The following is a 6,623-nucleotide window of genomic DNA, read 5'->3' as shown; positions in this document are numbered from 1 at the left end:
CCGACCCCAAAACAGCACCCCGACCCCGACATGGCACCCCGACACAGACACGACACCCCGACCCCCGACACCTCCCGAAAAGGTGTTCTTTGGCCTTTCAGAGGCCGACGGGGGCATATATTTGTGAATTATTAGTTAGGTCATATATTTTTCGATTTTGTTATGAAAAACATCATATATAATTGTGTTGATCGTGTAGTTTTAAATGTGCAGTTGTTTCATCGCTGCGAGGTTTGGTGTTCGACGACCTCGCCATGCGTTTGACGAGCTCTGCCCCTTCGTTCGTGGGTGAGCACAAATGACAAGTCCTCCTCCCCCATTAATTATTTGATCTATTCCGATGAAACTTGATAGCTAGCTATATATGTGTCTTGAATCATCAGTATGCGTAACCAATATGTGTCTCCCATTCGAAAGCGTCATAGTTATAAATATGCATGCATTTGCATATTTATAACCTTGATTCTTTCGAATTGTCCAACGCTATCCATGGACAGCCCGAGTATGTGTAGATTGGGTTCGTTTTCCCATATGCTTTGCTCCGGATCCGACGCATAAATTTCGTCAGTGCCTCCCCTGTTGTTCTCCGGGTACACATCCTCTCTGTTTATTGCAGAGACGTGTATCAGGAGAACAGCGGGGAGGTGCTGCCGAAATTTTGCGTCGGATCCGGAGCATAGCATGGGAAAATGAACCCAATCTACACATACACGGGTGGGATTAGGACCTATCATTACCTATTAGAGTGTAGGTTGCATGGACATAATAAAATTGACAAAGTAGATCAACTAATGAATATATACATGGTGAATTACATATATAATTGTTGTGTGTCCAGTAGCTCTGAAAGTCAAGATGAGTGACCATGCGTGGATATATACCGGTCACACTGGTCAGAACAAATGGAGCGCTGAATGGTTCACAAAAACCAAGGGGTTTGTGCAAGCCGCATTTGCAAATGGCCAAAAGAAAACCTGGTGCCCCTGTTTCCGGTGCGGCAATTGGGAAAAGAAGACAGAGGCTGAAATGGGCAAACACCTGCAGAAGAGTGGTTTTACGCCCGATTATACGGTGTGGACATTTCATGGTGAGTCTGCCCAACGTGACCGAGCTGAGGTGGATCGTTGTCGCACCGATGAGCATGGTACCGGGATGGAAAACATGGTGCAAGACTATGATGATGCTCGGGATTCGGACGAGGAGATCGAGGAATCTGCAAAGGCCTTCAATGAAATGTTGGAGTCTTCAAAACGTCCGCTCCACGAGCACACTGAGCTTTGTCAGTTGGATGCCATCTCACAAGTAATGGCTCTGAAGGCTCAGTTCAACTTGGGCAGAGAATGCTATGACGCAATTATGACAGTATTTGGACGCTTTCTACCCAAAGGCCATGTAATGCCTGCAAACCTGTACCAGTCGGACAAAATCCTCCGTGCACTGAAGATTCTCTATGAGAAGATACATGCCTGTGAGAAAGGATGTGCCTTATTTAGGCTTGACTATGCGGACTTGAACTATTGTCCCATTTGCAAGTCTTCCAGGTATATTGTGGTAGACAACGGTATGGGTGAGAACACACAGACCAAAATCCCCGTTAGTTTTCTTCGGTATATGCCAATTATACCAAGACTTCAACGTCTTTTCATGGTCGAAGAGACGGCCAGACAGATGACATGGCACAAAACAGGCAAAAGAACCGAACTAGATGCAGATGGGAATCTGATGATGGTACACACATCAGATGGTGTTGCGTGGAAAAAGTTTGATGAATTACATGCTGACAAAGCGGCAGATCCGAGGCATCCTCGAGTCGGCATCAGCATGGATGGGTTCAGTGTGTTTGGTATGACGGCAGTCCAATACAGTTGTTGGCCCGTATTTGTCTTTCCACTCAATCTCCCCATCGGACAGATTATGCAAAGAAAGAACATTTTCCTGACGTTGATAATTCCAGGACCCAACTATCCGGGGAAAAATATGAATGTGTACATGTAGCCGCTTAAGGACGAATTGCAAGAAGCCTGGGATAATAGGTTCAAGACATACGACGCCTTTAGCAAACAGAACTTCATAATGTGTGTCTGGTACATGTACTCGACGCATGACTTGCCGGCGTATGCGCTATTCGTTGGCTGGTGTGTGCATGGAAGGTTCCCGTGCCCCACATGAAAGGGAGCTCTTGAGTTTCGTTGGCTTCAAGCCGGTCGCAAGTTTTCTTGCTTCGACATGCATAGACAGTTCCTGGATCCTCGCCATAAGTTCAGGAAAGACAAGAAGAACTTCATCAGGGGTAGAGTTGTCAAAAACTCTGCACCACCTGCATTGACAGGCCAACAGACCCTGGATCAGTTAAACGCTCTCGAGCCAGATCCACAACGTCCAGGGTACTTCAAGGGGTATAATACTAAGCACGCGTGGACTCACAAAACATGCTTATGGGATCTGCCTTACTTCAAAGACCTCCTTTGCCCACACAACATCGACATGATGCACACTGAGAAGAATATCGCCGAGGCACTTTTTGGTACATTGTTCGGCATAGATGGGAAGTCAAAGGATAATACTAAGGCTAGAGTCAATCTGGAGGCGCTATGTGATAGGCCGTTACAAAACATGAAAGAACCGAAAGGAAAGCAGAACTGGACGAAGCCAAAGGCATGGTTCAATCTTGGAAGGCCAGCTATGAGGGAAATTATCTTGTGGGTGCAACAACAGTTGATGTTCCCCGATGGGTATGCAGCGAATCTAAAGAGGGGAGCGAATCTTGATAAACTGAAGATATTTGGTCTCAAGAGTCATGATTGGCACATAGGGATTGAGCGGGTAATGCCGGTGATGTTGCGTGGCTTCATCCCTGAGGATGAATGGCTAGTACTGGCAGAACTCAGCTATTTCTTCCGTGTTCTTTGTGTGAAAGAACTATCGCCTGGCGTGCTAGAAGAAATGGAAGAGTTGGCGCCGGAGTTGATCTGCAAGTTAGAGAAGATCTTTCCACCGGGCTTCTTTAATCCAATGCAGCATTTGATTTTGCATCTCCCGACCGAGGCAAGATTGGGGGGGGCGTGCAAAATCGTTGGTGCTACCCAACTAAGAGGATGCAGAAGACGCTTCGAGAAAAATGTAAAAATAAACGTAGAATTGAAGCATCGATGGCTAAGGCATTCATCACAGAGGAGGCGGCAAACTTCGTAATAGCGCACTACGAAGCCAAAAATCGTCATTTGCATAATCCGAAGCCTCGGTACAATGCTGACGACCCTAAAAAGGGTGGATCCAACCTCAGCCTATTCAAAGGGAATCTCGCACCAGCTGGTGTTTCACATCCAGTATCTTTGGATAACGAAGAATGGCGGACCATTTCGTTGTATATCTTCAACAACCTGATAGAAGTGCGGCCGTACATCGAGTAAGTTCTCGATACATTGTTTTGCAACTTCTATTTCCTTTGAACCGCTCTTATTCCTGGATATGTCATACAGTTGATACGTCGCCATATTCTCGTATGGAGTGGAGATCCAAAAGGATTTCGTCGAAGAGTATGAGCTTCTCGCAAGGCAAGGAGGCGGCTATCCTGGTTTCATCTCTTGGTTCAAACAAACGGTAATTTCTATTAGACAATTTCATTTCATTCGCTAATTTGTGCGTAATGCAACAATCCTCTGTCGGATAGTATGGCGACACCGCCGGGCCCTTCTTCGTCGACCGCGGTGCCCAGTAGGGGACGAGGTAAGAAGAAGATAGGAGGTGGAGCACGTGGTCGTGGGAGAGGAGGTAGGGTGACTCTTACGGCGCCTTCCTCGCCGCCGTCCCCAGCTGTTTCACCCGAGCACGTGACTACTAGGGTGGACTCGTCTGAGGAGGAGGCTGCACGGACTCCGGCCCACGAGCCTCCGGTCCACGGGTCTTCGGCCCACGAGCCTCAGGTCGACGGGCCTTCGGCCCACGAGACCCCGGAGGAGCACATGTCTGGATGGGGTACCTGGTCGGGTCAGCCTGAGGAGCCGAGTGGCCATGCTGATGATAGCGGGGAGCCGATTGGCCATGCGGATGATGGAGGGGAGCCGACTGATGAGGAGGGGGAGGAGGGGGGCAACGTCTACCAGTGTGGTGCTACACGGCTCCCGTCCGTGCCGGCGACCCGCGAGCAGAGGTGGTTGATTTTCCCTGATGGGGAGAGGTAAGTGCATTTAATCTTTTTGTACCTTCTGCATTCACGTTTCTTCAAATAACTGATGTGTTGGCCTTGTCATGCTGCAGGGGTCGGGACCACCATGAAAGTGTCCGCCGGCCCAACTCCGTCCTTGGAGTTCTGATTCGGCAAAACTTCCCAGGGTTTGTCATGTTGCCTGGTGAGGGTCAGCTTCCAGAGGTTGGATTGACTTGGGAGCACTACTTGGCTGCCCCGGCCCCGCCGAGTGAGATTATCGACGGTGTCTTGTGCAAGACGAGGGCAGACGTCGTGATCAAAAAGTTCTGGGTAATTGCTCCTTTACACAATTAAAAATCTTCAACTAGCTAGTTATTAATTGTACTAATCAATATTGTCTCATTTGATTGCAGACATTCTACAGGTGTGAGGAGGGATACGAGGAGGAGGCTGATCATGTTATCCACAAGGAGTGCAAGTGCCTACTTCAGAACTTACGGCATGAGGTTCGGGTGCAGGATGTTCGAGACTACTACGCCAGGTGTGGTATCAAGAAGCCCAAGCAGGAGTGCCGCGATAAGTTCTTGAGTAAGGAGAAGTACATGAAGGTAATTCTTAAGGCCTTGTACTTACTTCCTTCATTTAGTAATTCATAGCCATAGCGCTCAAGTTTCTATTTGCTAACTTAGGCCCCTCCGAGATGGTGTGCGGATCGGATGGATTGTTGGGAGGTGTTGGTCAATGCGTGGTGCTCAAAAGAATGACTGGCCACCCACAAAGAGGTCAAGGACAAACGTGCCCAAATGGAAGGTGTGCCACACCACCAAGGCAGCTCCAACTTATTTCAGTATGGGCGGAACTAGGTATGTGGTTTGCTTCATGATTCATGCAATTCATTCATCATGCTAGCTTTAGCCCTTTAATTACTAATTTACTTTGTTTCTCTCTTTCAGGCACGCTACAATGAGGCGGATAAGGTGCCAGAGGTGTACGACCTGTATGCCATGGCCCACACTGGCCCTTACAAGAAAGTCAAGGCATTCTCTACGTCTGACCTTGATGATCCAAAGAACTTCACCAACATCTCCGCCCACGACAAGCTCGTGCAATATAGAGATCAGGGGAAGGCGAGGAAAGGGGAGGACTTTAACCCGAGCCAGGGTCCCATTGATACAGAGCTGCTGATGATATCTGGTGGCGGGAGGTCCCATGGCTCCATAGCCATGGAAGATGGACTTATCCGTTGTCCTAGCACTCTCCCGGAGATCAAGGCGCGCCAGTCGAGCTCCGCTCCTGAGATAAGGACTCGTGAACGGCCAGTCCAACTCGCCTTCAAGGTTAGTTATACGTACTCAGCTATCTTTCTCCATTACATTGTGTGCGCTTCCATCAATGATTACGAATGGTCATGTGACTAGTGTTGCAGGCTGCTATACAGAGTGAGAGAGATAGAATGGAGAAACTTCTGGCGGAGGCGGAGGAGAGGCAGCGGGAGTTGGAGGAGAGGATGACAAAGATGTTGGAGGAGGAGAGGGCACGGAATGACATGCAGGCAAGGGCCATGTACGAGCTCCTTGTGGTAAGTTTCTTCTGCAGATTACTTGCTAGTCTTAACATTTGAGTCTCATTACTAACTAGTATGACTCTGTTGTGAAAACCAAATGTGCAGTCTGTGTGCGAGAAGTCCGGTCAGACCGCTCTGCCGATGCCAGTGATTGCTCCTGGGAGCACGGTGAGTTTAATTTGAATGGACATTACTTGCTAGTCTTAACATTTGCGTGTCATAATTCTAACGAGACATTGGAAATGATCTTTGGTGCAGCTCAACTCCAGAAACTCATCGCACGATCCTTCTCCAGCTACCGGCGCGAGCCAGCCCGCTCCTACACCTCTGTGATCACGGTAAGTTTCTCTAGTGTTTTGCTTAACAAATGCATAAAGACCTAGACTTAGCTTTATTTCCTCCAATATGCTTACCATAATGACCTAGAGTTAGCTTCTTTTCCTCCAAAATGACTTAATAAGCTTACTGACCTCATAAACCATCCATTCTACCTAAGTTAGCTCTAAAATGACTCATTTTACCTTAGTTAGCTTACAAGTGATCCAATTTATCCAAGTTAGCTCTAAAATGACCCATTTTACGTAGATTAGCTCCTAAATGATCCATTTTACCTACATTAGCTTTAAAATGACCCATTTCACCTAGGTTAGCTCCAAAATGACCCATTTCACCTAGGTTAGCTCCAAAATGACCCATTTCACCTAAGTTAGCTCAAAAACGATCCATTTTACCTTAGTTAGCTCAAAAACGTGGCATTTCACCTTAGTTAGCTCATAAACGACCCATTTCAACTAAGTTAGCTCCAAAATGATCAATTTCACCTAGGTTAGCTCATAAACGACCCATTTCACCTAGGTTACCTCATAAACGACCCATTTCACCTAGGTTAGCTCATAAATGACCCATTTCACC

This window comes from Triticum dicoccoides, chromosome 7A, assembly GCF_002162155.2.
Source record: "Triticum dicoccoides isolate Atlit2015 ecotype Zavitan chromosome 7A, WEW_v2.0, whole genome shotgun sequence".
Taxonomy (NCBI): Eukaryota; Viridiplantae; Streptophyta; class Magnoliopsida; order Poales; family Poaceae; genus Triticum; species Triticum dicoccoides.
The sequence above is the reverse complement of the archived record's forward strand: the minus strand, read 5'-3'. Positions refer to the sequence as shown.